At 40.7% G+C, this 22,893-nt stretch overlaps 1 non-coding gene across 1 annotated transcript; it reads right to left on the reverse strand.

Annotated features, from left to right (window-relative positions):
* Positions 1–11,888: 11,888 nt before the first annotated feature.
* Positions 11,889–11,996, reverse strand: LOC112787615 (small nucleolar RNA R71). Its single transcript, XR_003195019.1, has one exon. It is a non-coding gene; the product is annotated as a small nucleolar RNA R71 (small nucleolar RNA).
* Between the last annotated feature and the right edge of the window lie 10,897 nt (positions 11,997–22,893).

Consider the following 22,893-nt stretch of genomic DNA (forward strand, 5'->3'; position numbering starts at 1 on the left):
CTGGTGCTGTGACCAGCTTAGCTTTCAGCGTTTTAAACGCCTGCAGGCACTCTGTGTCAAACACAAATGGTGTGTCAACAGCTAGCAGATTGCTTAGAGGTTTTGCGATTTTTGAAAAATCCTTTATAAACCTCCTATAGAATCCTGCGTGCCCCAGAAAGCTTCTGATTGCCTTAACATTGGCAGGTGGTGGTAATTTTTCAATTACCTCTATTTTTGCTTGATCCACCTCTATTCCCTTGTTTGAGATTTTTTGCCCAAGAACAATCCCTTCAGTCACCATGAAGTGACATTTTTCCCAGTTTAAAACTAGGTTGGTCTCTTGGCATCTTTTCAGAACAAGTTTCAGGTGATCAAGACAGGAGCTGAATGAGTCTCCATATACTGAGAAGTCATCTATGAAGACTTCCAGAAATTTTTCCACCATATCAGAGAAAATAGAGAGCATGCATCTCTGAAAGGTTGCAGGCGCATTACACAGCCCAAATGGCATCCTTCTATAAGCAAACACTCTAGATAGACATGTGAATGCTGTTTTCTCTTGATCCTGAGGATCTACTGCAATCTGGTTATAGCCTGAGTAGCCATCCAAAAAGCAGTAATAATCATGACCTGCTAGTCTTTCTAGCATCTGGTCTATGAATGGTAAAGGAAAATGATCCTTTCTGGTGGCTGTATTGAGCCTTCTGTAATCAATACACATGCGCCACCCTGTAACTGTTCTTGTAGGAACCAGTTCATTTTTTTCATTATGAATCACTGTCATGCCTCCCTTTTTTGGGACGACTTGGACAGGGCTCACCCAGGGGCTATCAGAAATAGGATAAATAATCCCAGCCTCTAGTAGTTTGGTGACCTCTTTCTGCACCACTTCTTTCATGGCTGGATTTAGCCGCCTCTGTGGTTGAACCACTGGTTTAGCGTTATCCTCCAATAAGATTTTGTGCATACATCTCGCTGGGCTTATGCCCTTAAGGTCACCTATGGACCACCCAAGAGCTATCTTGTGTGTCCTTAGCACTTGAATAAGTGCTTCCTCTTCCTGTGAATTTAAGGCAGAGCTTATGATCACTGGAAAAATGTCACCTTCTCCCAGAAATGCATATTTCAAGGATGGTGGTAGTGGCTTGAGCTCGGGTTTAGGAGGTTTTTCTTCTTCCAGAAGAATTTTCAGAGGCTCTTTCATGTCCTCTGAATCCTCTAGATCAGGCTGAACATCCTTAAAGATGTTTTCCAACTCTGATTCGAGACTCTCAGCCATGTTGATCTCTTCTACCAAAGAGTCAATAAGATCAACTTTCATGCAGTCTTTTGATGTGTCAGGATGCTGCATGGCTTTGACAGCGTTCAACTTAAACTCATCATCATTGACTCTCAGGGTTATTTCTCCCTGTTGGACGTCAATGAGGGATCGTCCAGTTGCTAGGAAGGGTCTTCCTAGAATGAGAGTAGCACTCTTGTGCTCCTCCATTTCCAGCACAACAAAGTCAGTGGGGAAGGCGGATGGCCCAACTCTGACAATCATGTCTTCAATCACGCCTGATGGGTATTTAGTGGAGCCATCAGCAAGTTGGAGACATATCCGGGTTGGTTTAACTTCTTCAGTTAAGCCAAGCTTTCTGATAGTGGATGCAGGTATTAGGTTGATGCTTGCCCCAAGATCGCATAAAGCTGTCTTGGTGCATTGACCTTCTAATATGCATGGTATCAGAAAACTCCCAGGGTCTTTGAGCTTCTCAGGAAAGCTTTTCAGAATAACTGCACTGCATTCTTCAGTGAGGAGAACTCTTTCTGTTTCTCTCCAATCCTTTTTATGACTCAAGATCTCTTTCATGAACTTGGCATAAGAAGGTATTTGCTCAAGTGCTTCTGCAAATGGAATCTTTATTTCAAGAGTCCTGAGATAATCTGCAAAGCGAGCAAATTGCTTATCCTGCTCCTCTTTCCGGAGTTTTTGAGGATAAGGTATCTTGGCTTTATATTCTTCAACCTTAGTTGCTGCAGGTTTATTGCCTACAGAAGTGGTTGAAGAAGCCTTTTTAGAGGGGTTGCTTTCAGCATTTGTGTGTGTCTGATCCCTCACTAGCAATTGAGTGCCAGAGTTAGAGACTGGAGTGACGTTAGATGCCAACTCCTTGTCTGTTCCTGACGTCTGAACGCCAGGACTGTGCCCATTTTGGGCGTTCAGCGCCAGATCTTGCCCATTTTGGGCGTTCAACGCCAGATCCTTACCTATTTCTGGCGTTGAACGCCAGTCCTGCCTTGTTTCTGGCATTGAACGCCAGTCCTGAGCATGGTCTGGGCATTCAATGCCAGCCTTCCACCAAATTTCTGGCGTTTTAGTTCCAGAATTACTTTTCCCTGGGCTCTTACTGTCCTCAGGTGAATTTTAGGTGGTTTGCTCATTTCTTAGCTTTTTGCTGCCTTGAGGTGGGGTATTTAATGTTTTCCCACTTCTCAGTTGAACTGCTTGGCATTCTTCTGTTATTTGCCTTGATAGCTGCTGCTTTGTTTGCTTAAACTATTCGTCCATATGTATATTAGCCATCCTTGTCTCTTGTAGTCTATCTTTGAATTCGGCTAACTGCTTTGTTAGAAAGTCCAATTGCTGATTGAATTCTGCAGCTTGTTTTACAGGACTGAGTTCAGCAGTTGCTGTTTTAACCTCTTCTTTCATGGAAGGGTCACTGCTTAGGTACAGATGCTGATTCCTGGCAACTGTATCAATGAGCTCTTGAGCCTCTTCAATTGTCTTTCTCATGTGGATAGATCCACCAGCTGAGTAATCTAGAGACATCTGAGCTCCTTCAGCAAGCCCATAATAGAAGATGTCTAACTGAACCCACTCTGAAAACATTTCAGAAGGGCATTTTCGTAGCATCTCTCTGTATCTCTCCCAAGCATCATAAAGAGATTCACTATCTCCTTGTTTAAAGCCTTGGATGTCCAGCCTTAGCTGTGTCATCCGTTTTGGGGGAAAGTATTGATTCAGGAATTTTTCTGTCAGCTGTTTCCATGTCCTTATGCTGGCCTTAGGTTGGTTATTCAACCACCTCTTAGCTTGATCTTTTACAACAAATGGAAACAGTAATAGTCTGTAGACATCCTGATCTATTTCTTTATCATGTACTGTGTCAGCAATCTGTAGAAACTGTGCCAGAAACTCTGCAGGTTCTTCCTGTGGAAGACTGGAATACTGGCAACTTTGCTGCACCATGATAATGAGTTGAGGATTCAACTCAAAGCTACTGACTCCAATGGAAGGTATGCAGATGCTACTCCCATATGAAGCAGTAGAGGGGTTAGAATATGACCCCAGAGTCCTCCTGGACTGTTCATTTCTGCTTAGGTCCATGATGGAGAAAGGGGGATGATGTAAAATAGAGAAAATATTTTTATTTTTTTTTTTTGAAAATAAGATAAAGATAAATAAAGATGGTGAAGATTTTCGAAAAATTGAGGAGAGAGGAAGTGGTTAGGAAATATTATTTTAAAAAAGATACGATTTGGAAAAGATTTTAAATTTAAAAAAAAAAATCTGAATTTTAGAAATAAATTTCGAAAATTTGTTTTAGAAATAGAGAGAAAATATATTTTTGAATTTAGTGAGGAGAGAGAAAAACAATAAAATAGCACAAGATTTAAAATTTTTAGATCTAATGCTCCTAGTTTTCGAAAATTTTGGAGGGAAAACACCAAGGAACACCAAACTTAAAAATTTTAAGATCAAGATACAAGGAAAACTTAAGAACACTTTGAAGACTCACAAGAACACAAGAACATGAAGGAAGAACACCAAACTTAAAATTTTTAGAAAACCAAACTAAAATTTTTGAAAAACACAGAAAAATCAACAAGAAAACACCAAACTTAAAGTTTGGCACAGGATTTAATAGAAAAATTATTTCTGAAAAAGATTTTAAAAAAGAAAATAAGGATTCTAAAATTTTAACACGATAATAATAAGAGACTCTAAACTAAAAAGGGAAATTTTTCCTAATCTAAGCAACAAAATAAACCGTTAGTTGTCCAAACACGAACAATCCCCGGCAATGGTGCCAAAAACTTGGTGCACGAATTATGAATAACACTTTTCACAATTCATACCACTAACCAGCAAGTGCACTGGGTCGTCCAAGTAATACCTTACGTGAGTAAGGGTCGAATCCCACGGAGATTGTTGGTTTGAAGCAATCTCTGGTTATCTTGTAAATCTCAGTTAGGAGGTCAATTATAATTATCAGTTGACTTGCAAATGAACAAGGGAACATAAAATAAATACTTGGTATGCAGTAATGAAGAATATGTTGGAGTTTTGGAGATGCTTTGTCTTCTGAATCTCTGCTTTCTCCCTGTCTTCTTCTTTACGCACACAAGGTTCCTCCTATGGCAAGCTGTGTGTTGGGGCATCACCGTTGTCAATGGTTACATCCCCTCCTCTTGTGAAAATGATCCAAATGCTCTGTCACAGCACGGCTAATCATCTGAGGTTCCCGATCATGCTGGAATAGGATTCACCCTCCTTTTGCGTCTGTCACTACGCCCAGCACTCGCGAGTTTGAAGCTCGTCACAGTCATTCAATCCCTGAATCCTACTCGGAATACCACAGACAAGGTTTAGACTTTCCAGATTCTCATGAATGCCGCCATCAATCTAGCTTATACCACGGAGATTCTGATGAAGGAATCTAAGAGATATTCATTCAATCTGATGTAGAACGGAGGTGATTGTCAGACACACGTTCGTGGATTGAGGAAGGTGATGAGTGTCACTGATCATCACCTTCTCCATAGTTAGGCGCGAATGGATATCTTAGATAGGAACACGCATGTTTGAATGGAAAATAGAAATACTTGCATTAATTCATCGAGACACAGCAGAGCTCCTCACCCCCAACAATGGAGTTTAGAGACTCATGCCGTCAAAGAGTACAAAGTTTTGATCTAAAATGTCATGAGATACAAAATAAGTCTCTAAAAGTTGTTTAAATACTAAACTAGTAGCCTAGGTTTACAAAAAATTGAGTAAACTATGATGGGTGGTGCAGAGATCCACTTCTGGGGCCCACTTGGTGTGTGCTGGGGATGAGACTTGAATAATTCACGTGCATAAGGCTGTTTTGGGCGTTCAACGCCAGGTTTGGATCCATTTCTGGCGTTGAACTCCAACTTTTGATCCTTTTCTGGCGCTGGACGCCAGAATTGGGCAGAGAACTGGCGTTGAACGCCAGTTTACGTCGTCTATCCTTGAGCAAAGTATGGACTATTATATATTTCTGGAAAGCCCTAGATGTCTACTTTCCAACGCAATTGAAAGCGCGCCATTTTCCATTCATATGTATATATTCTTGTCTATATTCCTATTTTCCATTTGAATAAAATTTTTCAGATTCCCTAAAAAGTTTCCTATCAAGATGCATTAATCTGAGCGCAAAAAATTCATCGCCCGATTACAAAGAAGTCGGCAAGGTGAAAATCAAATTCATCGCCCGATTACAAAGAGGTCGGCAAGGTGAAAACCAAATTCATTGTCCAATTACAAAAAGTCGGCAAGGTGAAAGCGATAAAAACAAATTAATGAAAGAAGTTATAAAAAGTAATCCATAAAAAGTGGCCTGACAAGGTCTGACTAAAAATGGACTACTAAAAATAACTTAAGAAGGACCGACAGGAGAAGTCGGACCAATGAAAGGATCACTAAAAAGGGACAAGGCACCTCCAAAAGGTCTGAGCCGCTTAGCTATAAAGGTACAAGTCTTGCAAAAAGGATACTACCTAAAAAGCAAAAAGCACAAGTCAAGACGGCGCTAAAAAGTCATCCAAACAAACTATAAAGAAAAGGTTCCTTAGCGGAACACTACCTAAAAAGTTGTTGGAATGTGTCTAAAAATCCCGGGTAACGAAGCCCTACAGGTCGACATCGGCCAAAAGGCGCAAGCACAATCTCAAAAGAACAAGCCGGAAGGTTGAGAAACAATCCAAGGCTTAAAATGCCTGGCAAAAGGGGAACAACTCCACTCAAAACAATGGAACAGGGCTACAAGGAAGTCGACAACTAAAAAGGTTCTAGGAGAACACTAAAAAGTTGTTAGACAAGTCGGCCCGGACACCAAGGGATCACCTCACTCAAGCAGAAAGTAAAGCGTGATCCAACAAGAGCCAAAGGCTACACTTCAAAGGAGGTTGGACAGTACAAATACCAAAATCCACAAAAAATATAAATGTATGATCAACATATCAAAGAAACATAACCAGCAAAATAAAACATTAAAGACTCAAACGGCTACTTAAGGGGCAGCCTCTGAGTTTAAAAGTGTTTTGTTTTTTCAAAATAAAGTTGCATAGAAGCATCCAAAGTATCAGAAAAGTCACCCACACAAAGAGTTACAAAAAATAAAAGTTCAAAAGTCCACAGGCCGGACTATGCAAATATACAGAAATCATAAGGGGTCCAAATTCTCCCCAGTAGCGACATCCTTGGCTGAAGGAGGAGGAGCAGTCGCGAGCGGGACGGCATCAACAGTTCCATCGGGGCGAGTTAAGATCTGCACGTCGGGATTGGACTCTGGCTGGTCGACCTCAGAGTGCGCGGAAGATGCTAAAGTAGCTGCAGCTTTACCTGGTGGCACAAGGGGAGGGCTTTCATCCTTATTATCAGGGACATGCACTATCTTGCCGTCTTCCACCACATTATCCAAGCTGAAGAGAGTCAGGTCGAGCTCAGGGGTAAGGACCCGGACTTGAGCCTTCAAGTTCTCATAAGCATCAGTCACACTACCCACCAGGTGACCCTAAAGCTCGGCATAGTCAGCATGAGCAGATTGAAGCCTTTCTGTGATCTCTAGTAGCTCTCCATATGTGCAAGTGTAGCTCTCCTTGTGTTTTTTTGCCGTTTCCTCCGCCAAGTTCGTAGCTACCTCAGCTCTGGTAGCTCGGGACTTTTCCTTCTCCAGATCCAACTCCAGCTTAATTACCTTAGCATCAAGCTCATCCTTCAACCCCTTGATTCTATCAAATTCCGATTTAGCATCCTCCATAAAAGCCTTAGTCGCATGGACCGGGGAACCCTGGACAGTACAGAACAAGGCTACACCCATATGGGCCATCCGAACACTATTGCTGATAATGAAATCCAAGTGGCGAAGGATGGACACATCGTCCATTAGAAGATGGCCATAAGGAGCAATCTGATTGTCAACAAACCCCACGGCGTCAAAATCAGGGGCATTCAAGTCACAGGGATAAACTGTCTTTTTCCTTTTTGGAGGAGGACCAGAAGTAGGAGCAGAAGCCGCACTAGAAGTTGGCTGGAGAGGGTCGGAAGGAACCACACGAACATGGGGAGTCGGAATGATCTTCCTCGGTCCAGAAGTATCCGAAGTCAGCTTCTTCGGGGGAACTTAAGAAGATCCTTCTCCGGAAGCCTTTGCCGAGATGTTTTGGGTAGCTGTTGCTTTCTTAGCCCTAGGAAAGTGTTTCATGGAGTCCATAGATTTCACTATCTCTGTAAAACAGAAACCAGGAAAACAAGTCACAAACAGAAAGAGGCAAAAATCAACCACAAAGTAAAACTATAAAAAAGAAGTCGGCCACTACCCAGTTCAGCACGAAGGAGGGAAGGATCTCCTAGAAAATTTTTCGTATCGATATGAGGAGGCTCTCCCCAATTCTCCTCTAACACACTCACAAAAGCCGGTTCAACCTCATCCAGGCTCTCCCAAGAATACTTAGTAGCAACTACATCTTTTTGCCAACACAAAGGAAAAGTTGGCTCGTTATTTTCATCTAAAAAGAAGGGGTGGACGTCTTTAACAGCTCGGACTTTAAAGTAGTAATTCTTAAAATCCTGAAAAGATTCATCATACATAGAAAACACCTTCTTTCCCTGAGTAGCTCGGAACGAGACCCAAGAAGCCCTTTTCTTGGCTACTCCAGGTTTGGTCAACACGAATAGATAAAGGAAGAGAGATATGGAAGGTCAAACACCCAACTCTTGACATAGCAGTTAAAAAATCTTAATGAAGGCCCAGGAATTCGGATGAAGTTGGGAAGGGGCCATGATGAGCGGATAATTTATACCCTTTTTGGCATTGTTTTTTCATAGTTTTTAGTACGTTTTAGTTACTTTTTATTATATTTTTATTAGTTTCTATGCAAAAATCACATTTCTGAACTTTACTATGAGTTTGTGTGTTTTTCTATAATTTCAAGTATTTTCTGATTGAAATTGAGGGACCTAAGCAAAAATCTGATTCAGAGGCTGAAAAAGGACTGCAGATGCTGTTGGATTCTGACCCTCCTGCACTCGAAATGGATTTTCTAAAGCTACAGAAGCCCAATTTGAGCTCTCTCAATTGTGTTGGAAAGTAGACATCTTTGGCTTTCTAGAAATGTATAATAGTCCATACTTTGCCCGAAATTTGATGGCCCAAACTGGCATCTAAACGCCGGTTAGAGACCCTTTTCTGGAGTAAAACGCCCAAACTGGCACCAGAATTGGAGTTAAACGCCCAAACTGGCACCCAAGCTGGTGTTTAACTCCAAGAATAGCCTATGCACGTGAAAGTTTCAATGTTCAGTCCAAGCACACACCAAGTGGGCCCCGGAAGTGGATTTTTGCACTATCTGCACTTAGTTACTTATTTTCTATAATCCCTAGTAACTAGTTTAGTATAAATAGCACTTTTTACTATTGTATTGGAGCTCTGGATGTTTAGTCTTTAGACTTGGAACACTTGGAGGCTGGCCACAAGGCCATGCCAAGACTATTTTCTCTTATGTATTTTCTACGGTGGAGTTTCTACACCTCATAGATTAAGGTGCGGAGCTCTGATGTTCCTCATGAATTAATGCAAGTACTATTGTTTTTCTTTCAATTCACGCCTACTTCTTCTCCAAGATATACTCTCGTACTTAATTCAGTTAAGTCAGAATGAAGGAGTGACCTGTGACAATCACCCAATCTTCGTTACTCGCTTAGCCAAGATCCGCGTGCCTGACAACCACAAGCGGTCTACATGATGTTCAACATAGTCATTGGACGACAGCCGGAGTATATTCTCTTGGGTCTCTAAGCCATGATTCGCATTGTCTCTTCTGACAACAGAGCATCCGAATCCGTGATTAAAACTTTCGTGGTATAGGCTAGAACCAATTGGTAGCCATTCTTGAGATCCGGAAAGTCTAAACCTTGTCTGTGGTATTCCGAGTAGGATCTGGGAAGGGATGACTGTGACGAGCTTCAAACTTGCGAATGTTGGGCATAGTGACAATGTGCAAAAAGATAAGGGTCCTATTTCGACGCTAGTGAGAACCGACAGATGATTAGCTGTGCGGTAGCTGTACCTGGTATTTTTCATCCGAGACGAGAAATCTGACAGTTGATTAGCCATGCAGAGATCGTACCTGGTATTTTTCATCTGAGAGGATCATACAGCTTGCCATGGAAAGGAGCACGCATGATTGGAAGAAGACAATAGGAAAGCAGAGGTTCAGAAGCAACAAAGCATCTCCAAACGCTTATCTGAAATTTCCACCAATGAATTATATAAGTATCTTCATTTTATTTTATGTTTTATTTATCTTTTAATTATCTAAACCTCATAACCAATTGAATCCGCCTGACTGAGATTTACAAGATGACCATAGCTTGCTTCAAGCCGACAATCTCCGTGGGATCGATCCTTACTCACGTAAGGTATTACTTGGATGACCCAATGCACTTGCTGGTTAGTTGTGTGGAGTTGTGAAAAGTGTGAATCACAATTTTGTGCACCAAGTTTTTGGCGCCATTGCCGGGGATTGTTCGAGTTTGGACAACTGACGGTTCATCTTGTCGCTTAGATTGGGTAATTTTATTTTATGTTTAATCTTTTTATTTTTATTTTCGAAAAAAAATACAAAAGAAATTAATAAAATCATAAAAACCAAAAAAAAATTGTGTTTCTTGTTTGAGTCTTGTGTCAAATTTCAAGTTTGGTGTCAATTGCATGTTTTTAATTCTTCTTAAATTTTCGAAAATTTATCATATGTTCTTCTTTGATCTTCAAGTTGTTCTTGGTGATTTTCCTTGTTTGATCTTTAATTTTTCTTGTTTTGTGTCTTTTCTTATTTTTCATATGCATTTTCGAATTCATAGTGTCTAAAGTTTAAAAAGTTCTAAGTTTGGTGTCTTGCATATCTTTCTTTTCCTAAAAATTTTCAAAAATATGTTCTTGATGTTCATCATGATCTTCAAAGTGTTTTTGGTGTTCATCTTGACATTCAAAGTGTTCTTGCATGCATTATTTATTTTGATCTTAAATTCTTATGTTTTGTGTCATTGTGGTGTTTTTCTCTCTCCTCATTAAAAATTCAAAAATAAAAAATAATATCTTTCCCTTATTTTTACTCACAAATTTCGAAATTTTGGGTTGACTTAGTCAAAAAATTTTAAATTTAGTTGTTTCTTGTTAGTCAAGCCAAAATTTCAATTTAAAAACTCTATCTTTTCAAATCTTTTTCAAAAATCAAATCTTTTTTCATTTTTCTTTCCTGTTTTTCGAAAATTCTTCAAATTAAATTTTTCAAAAATCTTTTTCATAATTTTTGAAAATATCGCTAACATTTAATGTTTTGATTCAAAAAGTTTCAAGTTTGTTACTTTCCTGTTAAGAAAGGTTCAATCTTTAAATTCTAGAATCATATATTTTAGTTTCTTGTTAGTCAAGTCATCAGCCTTTATTTTCAAAAGCAAATCATTTTTAAATTTCTTTTTCAAATCTTTTTCAAAATAAATTTCAATCATATCTTTTTCAAAACTTAATTTCAAAATCTTTTTCTAACCTCTCATCTTTTCAAAATTTATTTTCAAATCTTTTTCAATTAACAAACAAGTCAAGTGGGATTTTTCAAGTGTTTGTTTTCGCTTGTTTGTTTTTATTTTAAAAAGTTTATTATTTCTTATCCTTTTCAAAACCACCTAACTATTTTTCTCTTTCTCTTATTTTCGAAAATCACTAACCACTTTTTCAAAATTCTTTTTATTTAACTAATTGTTTTAAATTCTAATTTTATTTCTTTTAATAATTTTGAATTTTAACTAATAATTAAAATAGAAACAAAAACATTTTTCTTTTATTTTAATTAATATTCGAATACTCCTTCTCTCTTATCTCTTTCTATTTATTTTATTTATTCACTAACATCCCTCTTCTTAAAAAATTCGAACCCTCTCCCTCTCTCTGTGTTCGAATTTCTTCTTCTTCCTTCTTCATTCTATTCTTTCATTCTTCTACTCACATAAAGGAATCTCTATACTGTGACATAGAGGATTCCTCTTCTCTCTTTGTTCTCTTCTTTTTCATATGATCAGGAACAAAGATAAGAATATTCTTGTTGAAGCTGATCCTGAACCTGAAAGGACTCTAAAGAGGAAACTAAGGGAAGCTAAAGCACAACACTCTAGAGAGGACCTTACAAATTTTTTTGAAAAAGAAGTAGAGATGGCAGCCGAAAACAACAACAATGGTGGAGATGCAAGGAAGGTGCTTGGTGACTTTACTGCACCAACTTCTGACTTCTATGGAAGAAGCATCTCAATTCCTGCAATTGGAGCAAACAACTTTGAGCTTAAGCCTCAATTAGTTTCTCTAATGCAGCAGAATTACAAGTTTCATGGACTTCCATTGGAAGATCCTCATCAGTTCTTAGCTGAATTCTTGCAAATCTGTGACACTGTTAAGATCAATGGGGTTAATCTCGAGGTCTGCAGACTTATGCTTTTCCCCTTTGCTGTAAGAGACAGAGCTAGGATATGGTTGGACTCACAACCTAAAGAAAGCCTGAACTCTTGGGAAAAGTTGGTCAATGCTTTCTTGGCCAAATTCTTTCCACCTCAAAAGTTGAGCAAGCTTAGAGTGGAAGTCCAAACCTTCAGACAGAAGGAAGGTGAATCCCTCTATGAAGCTTGGGAAAGATACAAGCAATTGATCAGAAGGTGTCCTTTTGACATGCTTTCAGAATGGAGCATCCTATGTATATTCTATGATGGTCTGTCTGAATTATCCAAGATGTCCTTGTCACTCTGCTGGTGGATCTCTTCATCTGAAGAAGACGCCTGCAGAAGCCCAGGAACTCATTGAAATGGTTGCAAATAACCACTTCATGTATACTTCTAAAAGAAATCATGTGAATAATGGGATGACTCAGAAGAAAAGAGTTCTTGAGATTGATACTCTGAATGCAATATTGGCTCAGAATAAAATATTGACTCAGCAAGTCAATATGATTTTTCAGAATCTGACTGGAATGTAAGCTGCATCCGGCAGTACTAAAGAAGCCTCCTCTGAAGGAGAAGCTTATGACCCTGAGAATCCTGCAATGGAAGAGGTGAATTATATGGGAAAATCCTATGGAAACACCTATAATCCTTCATGGAGAAATCATCCAAATTTCTCATGGAAGGATCAACAGAAGCCTTAATAAGGCTTCAACAATAATAATGGTGGAAGAAATAGGTTTGGCAATGGCAAGCCTTTTCCATCATCTTCCAAACAACAGACAGAGAATTCTAAGCAGAGCCTCTCTGACTTAGCAACCATAGTCTCTGATCTATCTAAGACCACTCTCAGTTTTATGACTGAAATAAGGTCCTCCATCAGAAACTTGGAGGCACAAGTGGGTCAACTAACTAAAAGAGTTACTGAAATCCCTCCTAGTACTCTCCCAAGCAATACAGAAGAGAATCGAAAAAGAGAGTGCAAGACCATAAATATAACCAACATGGACGAACCTATAGAGGAGGAAGAGGCAATGATTTCCAGTGAGGAAGACCACAATGGACGTCTACTGACCCCTAAGGAATTTCCTAATAAGGAACCAAAAGAATTTGAGGGTCATACAGAGACCATAGAGATTCCACTGAACTTACTGTTGCCATTCATGAGCTCTAATGAGTATTCTTCCTCTGAAGAAGATGAAGATATTGTTGAAGAGCAAGTTGCGCAGTATCTAGGAGCAATCATGAAGCTGAACGCCAAGTTGTTTGGTAATGAGACTTGGGAGGATGAACCTCTATTGCTCATCAATGAACTGAATGCCTTGGTTCAACTGAAATTACCTCAGAAGAAACCGAATCCCGAAAAGTTCTTAATACCCTGTATCATAGGCACCATGACCTTTGAGAAGGCTCTGTGTGAGATGGGGTCAGGTATAAACCTCATGCCACTCTCTGTAATGGAGAAACTAGGGATCTTTGAGGTACAAGCTGCAAGAATCTCACTAGAGATGGCAGACAAATCAATAAAATAGGCTTATGGACTTGTAGAGGATGTCTCAGTGAAGGTTGAAGGCCTGTACATCCCTGCTGATTTCATAATCCTAGACACTGGGAAGGATGAGGATGAATCTATCATCCTTGGAAGACCCTTCCTAGCCACAGCAAGAGCTGTGATTGATGTGGACAGAGGAGAGTTAGTCCTTCAATTGAATGAGGACTACCTTGTGTTTAAGGCTCAAGGATCTTCTTCTGTAACCATGGAAAGGAAGCATGAAAAGCTTTTCTCAATACAGAGTCAAACAGAGCCCCACACTCAACTTCTAAGTTTGGTGTTGGGAGGCCACCATTAAGCTCTGAGTCTCTGTGAAGCTCTCTAAGAGCTCACTGTCAAGCTATTGACATTAAAGAAGCGCTTATTGGGAGGCAACCCAATGTTATTTAACTATATTTAATTATATTTCATTGTTATTTTATATTTTCTTTAGGTTGATGATAATGTGAAGTCATAAAAATAGCTACAGAATTAAAGCAAAATCAAAAACAACATCAAAAATAGCACACCCTGGAGGACAGCCTTACTGGCGTTTAAACGCCAGTAAGGATAGCAGAATGGGCATTAAACGCCCAGTATGGCAGCATTCTGGGCGTTAAACGCTAGAATTGGCAGACAGACTGGCGTTTAACGCCAGAAAAGGGTGTCTGATGGGCGTTAAATGCCAGAAAGGGGCATCAGCCTGGCGTTTAACGACAGAAAAGGTAGCAGAGTTGGCGTTAAACGCCAGAAATGGTACACATAGGGCATTTAAACGCTAGAAAGGTGCAGGGAGCAGAATTCCTTGACACCACAGGATCTGTGGAACCCACAGGATCCCCACCTACCCCAACTCACTCTCTCACCTCTTCACACCTCTCCATAACACTCTTCCCCAAATACCCTTGACCAATCACATCAACACCTCTTCCCCAAACACCATTCACCTATCAAATCCTACCTCACCATTCAAATTCAAACCATTTCCCTCCCAAACCCAACCCCCTCTTACACGAATTCCCTCTCCCTCTTACCCTATAAATACCCCTCCTTACCACCTTCAATTTCACACATCATAAACACTCCTACCCCCCTTGGCTGAATCTAAAACTTACCTCCATCTCCTCCATTTCTTCTTCTTCTCCTCCTTTCTTTCTTCTTTTGCTCGAGGACGAGCAAACCTTTTAAGTTTGGTGTGGAAAAAGCTTTGCTTTTTGTTTTTCCATAACCATTAATGGCACCTAAGGTCGGAGAAACCTCTAGGAAGAGGAAAGGGAAGGCAGTTGCTTCCAACTTCTAGTCATGGAAGATAGAGAGATTTATCACAAAAGCCCATCACTAGAAGAGGATGGAGCAAACAAGAGAGCCCACTCATGGACCTTAACAAGAGCATGAGGAAATTCCTCATCAAGAAATCCCTGAAATGCCTCAAGGGATACACTTTTCTCCATAAAACTATTGGGAGCAACTAAGAGTGGAGCACCAAGAGCACTCCATCATCCTCCATGAAATTAGAGAGGACCAAAAGGCCATGAGAGAGGAGCAACAAAGGCAAGGAAGAGACATAGAGGAGCTCAAGCACTCCATAGGATCTTCAAGAGGAAGAACTAGCCGTCGTCACTAAGGTGGACCCGTTCTTTAATTTCCTTGTTCTTATTTTTCTGTTTTTCGGTTTCTATGCTTTATGTTTTATCTATGTTTGTGTCTTTATTACATGATCATTAGTGTTTAGTGTCTATGTCTTAAAGCTATGAATGATTCCATGAATCTTTCACCTTTCTTAAATGAAAAATATTTTCTGAAAAAGAAAAAGAAGTACATGGATTTTGAATTCTATCTTGAAATTAGTTTAATTATTTTGATGTGGTGGCAGTACTTTTTGTTTTCTGATTGAATGCTTGAACAGTGCATATTTTTGATATTGTTGTTTATGAATGTTAAAATTGTTGGCTCTTGAAAGAATAATGAAAAAGGAGAAATGTTATTGATAATCTGAAAAATCATAAAATTGATTCTTGAAGCAAGAAAAAGCAGTGAAAAACACAAAGCTTGCAGAAAAAAAATGGCAAAAAAAAGAAAGAAAAAGAAAAAGCAAGCAGAAAAAGCCAATAACCCTTTAAACCAAAAGGCAAGGGTAAAAAGGATCCAAGGCTTTGAGCATTAATGGATAGGAGGGTCCAAGGGAATAAAATCCTGGCCTAAGTCAAGCTGTCCCTAACCATGTGCTTGTGGCGTGAAGGTCTCAAGTGAAAAGCTTCAGACTGAGCGATTAAAGTCGTGGTTCAAAGCAAAAAGAGTGTGCTTAAGAGCTCTGGGCACCTCTAACTAGGGACTCTAGCAAAGCTGAGTCACAATTTGAAAAGGTTCACCCAGTTATGTGTTTGTGGCATTTATGTATCCGGTGGTAATACTGGAAAACAAAATGCTTAGGGTCACGGCCAAGACTCATAAAGTATATGTGTTCAAGAATCAACATACTGAACTAGGAGAATCAATAACACTATCTGAATTCTGAGTTCCTATGGATGCCAATCATTCTGAACTTCAAAGGATAAAGTGAGATGCCAAAACTGTTCAGAAGCAAAAAGCTACTAGTCCCGCTCATCTAATTGAAACTAATCTTCATTGATGTTTTTGGAATTTATTGTATTTTCTCTTCTTTTTATCCTATTTTATTTTTATTTGCTTGGGGACAAGCAACAATTTAAGTTTGGTGTTGGGATGAGCGGATAATTTATACCCTTTTCGGCATTGTTTTTACATAGTTTTTAGTATGTTTTAGTTACTTTTTATTATATTTTTATTAGTTTTTATGCAAAAATCACATTTCTGGACTTTACTATGAGTTTGTGTGTTTTTCTGTAATTTTAGGTATTTTCTGGCTGAAATTGAGGGACCTGAGCAAAAATCTGATTCAGAGGCTGAAAAAGGACTGCAGATGCTGTTGGATTTCTGACCCTCCTGTACTCAAAATGAATTTTCTGGAGCTACAAAGGCCCAATTGACGCGCTCTCAATTGCGTTGGAAAGTAGACATCTTGGGCTTTCCAGCAATATCTAATAGTTCATACTTTGCCCCAGATTTGATGGCCCAAATTGGCATCTAAACGCCGGCCAAAGACCCTTTTCTGGAGTAAAACGCCCAAACTGGCACCCAAGCTGGCGTTTAACTCCAAGAATGGCCTATGCACGTGAAAGCTTCAATGCTCAGTCCAAGCACACACCAAGTGGGCCCTGGAAGTGGATTTCTGCACTATCTGCACTTAGTTACTTATTTTATGTAATCCCTAGTAACTAGTTTAGTATAAATAGCACTTTTTACTATTGTATTGGAGCTCTGGACATTTAGTCCTTAGACTTGGAACACTTGGAGGCTGGCCACATGGCCATGCCTAGACTATTTTCTCTTATGTATTTTCTACGGTGGAGTTTCTACACTTCATAGATTAAGGTGCGCAGCTCTGCTGTTCCTCATGAATTAATGCAAGTACTATTGTTTTTCTTTCAATTCACGCCTACTTCTTCTCCAAGATATACTCTCGTACTTAATTTAGTTAAGTCAAAATGAAGGGGTGACCTGTGACAATCACCCAATGTTTGTTACTCGCTTAGCCAAGATCCGCGTGCCTGACAACCACAAGCGGTCTACATGATGTTCAACGTAGTCATTGGACGACAGCCGGAGTATATTCTCTTGGGTCTCTAAGCCACAATTTGCATCATCTCTCCTAATAATAGAGCATCCGAATCCGTGATTAGAACCTTCGTGGTATAGGCTAGAACCAATTGGCAGCCATTCCTGAGATCCGGAAAGTCTAAACCTCGTCTGTGGTATTCCGAGTAGGATCTGGGAAGGGATGACTGTGACGAGCTTCAAACTTGTGAATGTTGGGTGCAGTGACAATGTGCAAAAGGATATGGGTCCTATTCCGACGCTAGTGAGAACCGACAGATGATTAGCCGTACGGTAACTGTACCTGGTATTTTTTATCTGAGACGAGAAATCCGACAGTTGATTAGCCGTGCAGAGATCGTACCTGGTATTTTTCATCCGAGAGGATCATACAGCTTGCCATGGAAAGGAGCACACATGATTGGAAGAAGACAATAGGAAAGCAGAGGTTCAGAAGCAACAAAGCATCTCCAAACGCTTATCTGAAATTCCCACCAATGAATTACATAAGTATCTTTATTTTATTTTATGTTTTATTTATCTTTTAATTATCTAAACCTCATAACCAATTGAATCTGCCTGACTGAGATTTACAAAATGACCATAGCTTGCTTCAAGCCGATAATCTCCGTGGGATCGACCCTTACTCACGTAAGGTATTACTTGGACGACCCAGTGCACTTGCTGGTTAGTTGTGCGGAGTTGTGAAAAGTGTGAATCACAATTTTGTGCACCAGGCCACGTTACAAGACCACAACAGGTCGGTCTCAAAAGAAGTAAAAGGAATGGTGATATTTAACAAACTAAAGAAATAGTCATATGCATAGAAAAAGGGCCGTTCTCCCTGAGTTAAGGATGGAAAGCTAACCCTCTCCTCAAGGTCAGGCGACACCAATTCATACTTCTTCTCCTCATCCCTATTACTACAAACCCTATAAGACCTCCTAAGTCTAACACAGTATTCAGGGTCAACCACTATAACACACATTAGGACTATAGAGTACAACCAGTCAGACATGCCTTCAGGGACCTTGGTAGACATTTTAACAATATTTTTTTGTGAAGACATAGGCTAACTATCCCTACATTAAGAAAAAAAAAAGAAGAAAAAGGATTACTACCAAACAACTCAGGCAAATAAAGAAACAACTCAGACAACAAAAATCAGCAAGTATAGTGTTCATACCCTAGGTCGAGCTATCCGACCTAGGAAGATTGAAGACAAAGCAACCGACCTCTTCAGGTCAGCTTTCCCGACCTCTTCTTTATAAGAGTTTGGCCAAATCGTTACAAGGGTCCAAATAGGCCCAAACTAAGGGACATGGCCCAATCTAAAGGCAACTAAAAGCCTAGAAAGATAGAGACAGTTCTCCTTAGAGATAAGATGACCTCACTTAAAGATAAGATAAGATAACTAACTTTTCCTATCTAGAAAGGTCAGCCCACACTACTATAAATACCTGGAGCACCCAGGTATCACTCATACTCTGATTCTACAAAAAACCTGCTTAAAGCCCATGCTAACTTAAGCATCAGAGTCTCTTGTAGGTACCACCACCCTCCGGTGACAAAGGATCAGCAGCACCACCAAGTCCAACAAGTCGGACACGACAGCTCCGGCCACCACAACAAATCTCATCCGAGATCGACCTTCAGGTTTAGGTAACCCTCGGAACATTGGCACCGTTGTTGGAGAACCTGGAAGTCATCCCATCATCATGGCGGACGACCTTGACAAAGATCACAACTCTGGTCTAGAAGAAAGAACACCACATAAGAACACGGACATCACACCAAAGGATACACCTCAACCAAACGGAGACAAGCGTTCTCCAAATACAGAAATCTTAGATGTCCTCCGAGAATAGCAGGATCGTCTCAAACAGCCCGAAAAAAAGGCTGAGCATCAACGAGAAGCAGAGAGGAACCTATGGAGAGAAACTAGGCGACGACGAGAGCTAGAGGACAAGCTCCTAAAGCTCGAAACAGATCTCAAAAACAAAACTACTCATTCCAACCATGAAGATAACTCCCACAAGAATCAAGATCCCTTCACCAAAGAGATCATGAAAGCTAAAGTTCGAAAGGATTTTAAAGCTCCCGACATGACGTCATATGACGGTACCTCAGATCCAAGCCATCATCTCAGCAATTTCAGAAGCAGGATGTATCTCACTGACGCCTCGGACGCCGTTCGATGCAAAGCCTTTTTGACCACCCTGACAACGACAGCAATTAAGTGGTTCGATAGTTTGCCTCCAAGATCCATCACAAGTTTTGACGACTTAGCTAAAAAATTCCTTGCCAGATTTTTCATTCAGAAGGACAAAGCCAAACACGCCCCAAGCCTATTAGGGATCAAGCAAAGAGATCGGGAAAGTCTTCGCAACTACATGGAAAGATTCAATAAAGCATGTCTGGACATACAAAGTCTGCCAATGGAAGCAGCCATCATGGGTCTCATCAATGGCCTACGAGAAGGACCTTTTAGTCACTCCATATCAAAAAAGCATCCAACATCTCTAAACGAGGTACAAGAAAGGGCAGAAAAGTACATTAACATGGAGGAGAACACTCGATTAGGAGAAACCTCAAAATCCAGATTCTCCTACCCACCTCGGGACAAGGATAAAGAATCCAAGAAAAAAGGAGATCAACTCAATGAGAAGCCTAGAAAATACCACAACTACACCCCCCTTCGGGTGTCTCTTGTAGATGTTTTCTGAGAAATATATAACACTAAGAAGATCCCACCACACCGTCCAATCAAAAGCAAAAAAGGAGGGGAAATCGGACAGAGTACTGTGAGTACCACCGAATTTACGGACATCCCACTAATGAATGCTTCGACCTGAAGAATGTCATAGAGAAATTGGCAAGAGAAGGTCGACTAGATCGGTACTTAGCCAACAAAACAGATGAACCAAGAAAAAGAAGAAGGGATGAAGAGGTCAGACGGACTGAACGACCACCTCCCACTCCTGAGAGACATGTCCATATGATAAATGGAGGATTCGCAGGAGGAGGAATCTCTAAATCATATCGCAAAAGACATCTTAAAGAAGTATATTATGTAGGGGAAGGAGAGAGGTCATCCGACCTCTCCACTATTACTTTCACCCAAGAAGATGCAACAGGCATCATCCCGGGACATGATGATCTCATGGTCATCACCATTATATTAGCTAACGCTAACCTCCACAGAACATTAATCGACCAGGGAAGTTTCGTGAACATCTTATTTAAAACCGCCTTCGACAAACTCGGCCTACAAGAAAAAGAGCTCAGAGCATATCCAAATAGCTTGTTCGGACTAGGAGATACCCCGATCTAATCACTCGAGTATATCTCACTACACACAACCTTTGGAAAGGAAACCAGGTCAAGGACACTTAACATAGACTACATTGTAGTCAACGTGAGCTCAGCTTACAACGCCCTAATAGGTCGGACAACACTGAACCAGCTCGCCGTAGTGGTCTCGACTCCACATCTATGCATGAAGTTTCCAACTCCAGAAGGGATCGCCACGATAAAAGGATACCAAAAAACTGCACGTCGCTGTTATAATGAAAGTCTGAACCTCAAAGGCAACCCAAAAAGGGAAGAAGTCCACACTATAGAACTTGGAGGAATCCGAACTCGCAAAGAACTCTGCCCTCAGCCAGAAAGTGAGACTCAAGAAGTTCAAATTGGAGACGATCCAAGCAAAAAAAAACAAATATAGGGGCAAATCTGAGAGAAGACTTAAAGTAACTACTAATAAAGCTCTTAAAAGACAACTTCGACCTCTTTGCATGGAAGGCCGCCGACATGCCTGGTATCGATCCCGGACAAATGTGCCACAAATTAGCCGTTTACCCAGGGTCTCGGCCAGTACAGCAAAAGCGTAGGAAGCTCGGCCCGAAAAGGTCACAAGTTGTAGAGGAGCAGGTACAGGCCTTGTTGGAGGCAGGGTTCATAAGGGAGGTAAAATACCCATTATGGCTAGCCAATATGGTGTTGGTCAAAAAGTCAAATGGAAAATGGCGGATGTGCACCGATTACACTGACCTCAACAAAGCCTGCCCAAAAGATCCCTACCCACTCCCAAACATCGACACACTAGTTAACGCTTCGTCAGGATATCAATACCTCTCCTTTATGGATGCTTACTCAGGGTACAACTAGATCCCAATGTATCAACTTGACCAAGAGAAGACATCATTCTTGACCCCAAAAGTGAATTATTGCTACATAGTTATGCCCTTCGGACTCAAGAACGCAAGGGCTACACACCAAAGACTGATGAGCAAAGTCTTTACAGACCACATTGGGAAGTCGATGGAGGTTTACATAGACGACATGCTGGTAAAAACACAAAGTGAGGAATCCTTGTTGCCCGACCTCGCCAAAGTGTTCGACGCCATCAGAAAACATGGAATGCAACTTAATCCCACAAAATGCACCTTTGCGGTAGAAGCTGGCAAATTCTTGGGCTTCATTCTCACACAAAGAGGAATCAAAGCGAACCCAGATAAGTGTCAGGCTATACTCAACATGAAAAGTCCGACCTACGTTAAAAAAGTACAACAGCTCAACGGAAGACTCGCAGCCCTGTCCAGGTTTCTAGCCGAGTCGGCCATCAGATCTCTCCCCTTTTACGCCACATTAAGGAAAGGAAAGAGGTTTGAATGGACCACAGAATGCGAACAAGCCTTCCAAGATTTCAAAAAATTCTTGGGGCAACCACTCATTTTTACCCGACCACAGGAAGGAGAAGCACTCATATTATACCTTGCAGTAGGAAATTGGGCAATCACCTCCGCACTAGTCAGAGAGGATGAAAGTGGGCAACAACCCATCTACTTCATCAGTAAAGCCTTACAAGGGGCCGAACTGAACTATCAAAAGATAGAAAAGTTCACCTACGCACTCATACTCACTTCTCGCCGACTTCGCCCATACTTTCAAGCGCACACTATCAAGGTACGAACCAACCAGCCCATAAAAAGCATCCTACAAAAAACAGACTTAGCTGGAAGAATCCTATAGTGGGCAGTCGAGTTGTCTGAATTCGATCTTCTATATGAAGTTTGGACAGCCATCAAGTCACAGTATCTGGCCGACTTCATTGTTGAGTATATAGATACCCTGAAAAATCCCACAAAGTGGAAACTCTACGTGGACGGCTCTTCAAACAAAACTGGGAGTGGCGTAGGCATGATAATAGAAAGCGATCAGGGAACCCAAGTTGAACTCTCATTAAAATTCGACTTCGTTGCTTCAAATAATCAAGCCGAATACGAAGCATTACTGGCTGGTTTGAGGCTGGCTAAGGAGGTAGGAGTTCAAAAGCTTACTATCTTCAGTGATTCACAAATAGTTACCTCGCAAATAGAAGGAAATTACCAGGCCAAGGATCCCACCATGAAAAAATATTTGGACAAGACCAGAGAACAGCTTGGACAACTCAGGGAATATGAGATCCAGCATATACCTCGGGAACAAAATGCTCGAGCTGATGCACTCTCAAAACTAGCCAGCACCAAACCAGGGGGCAACAATAGAAGCCTCATCCAGGAAATACTGCAAAGCCCATCAATCACAGAGGAAGAAAAGGTCCTAACCATATCTGGCCAAGATCAAGGGTGGATGACCCCCATAATCAACTACCTCAAGACACAAGCACTTCCCACAGATAAGAAGGAGGCAAAGAGGTTGATACGAGAAGCACAATACGACACCATAGTAGGCAATATCTTATATAGAAGAGGGATCTCAACACCCTCCTAAAATGTGTACCGGGCTCCAACACAAGGGAAGTCTTGGAAGAAGTACACAGTGGCATATGTGGCAACCACTTGGGGGCACGAGCTCTTTCCAAAAAGGTACTACGAGCTGGATTCTTCTGGCCAACCTTACAAAAAGAGGCGACATAATTTATTAAGAC

This window comes from Arachis hypogaea, chromosome 20, assembly GCF_003086295.3.
Source record: "Arachis hypogaea cultivar Tifrunner chromosome 20, arahy.Tifrunner.gnm2.J5K5, whole genome shotgun sequence".
Lineage (NCBI taxonomy): Eukaryota > Viridiplantae > Streptophyta > Magnoliopsida > Fabales > Fabaceae > Arachis > Arachis hypogaea.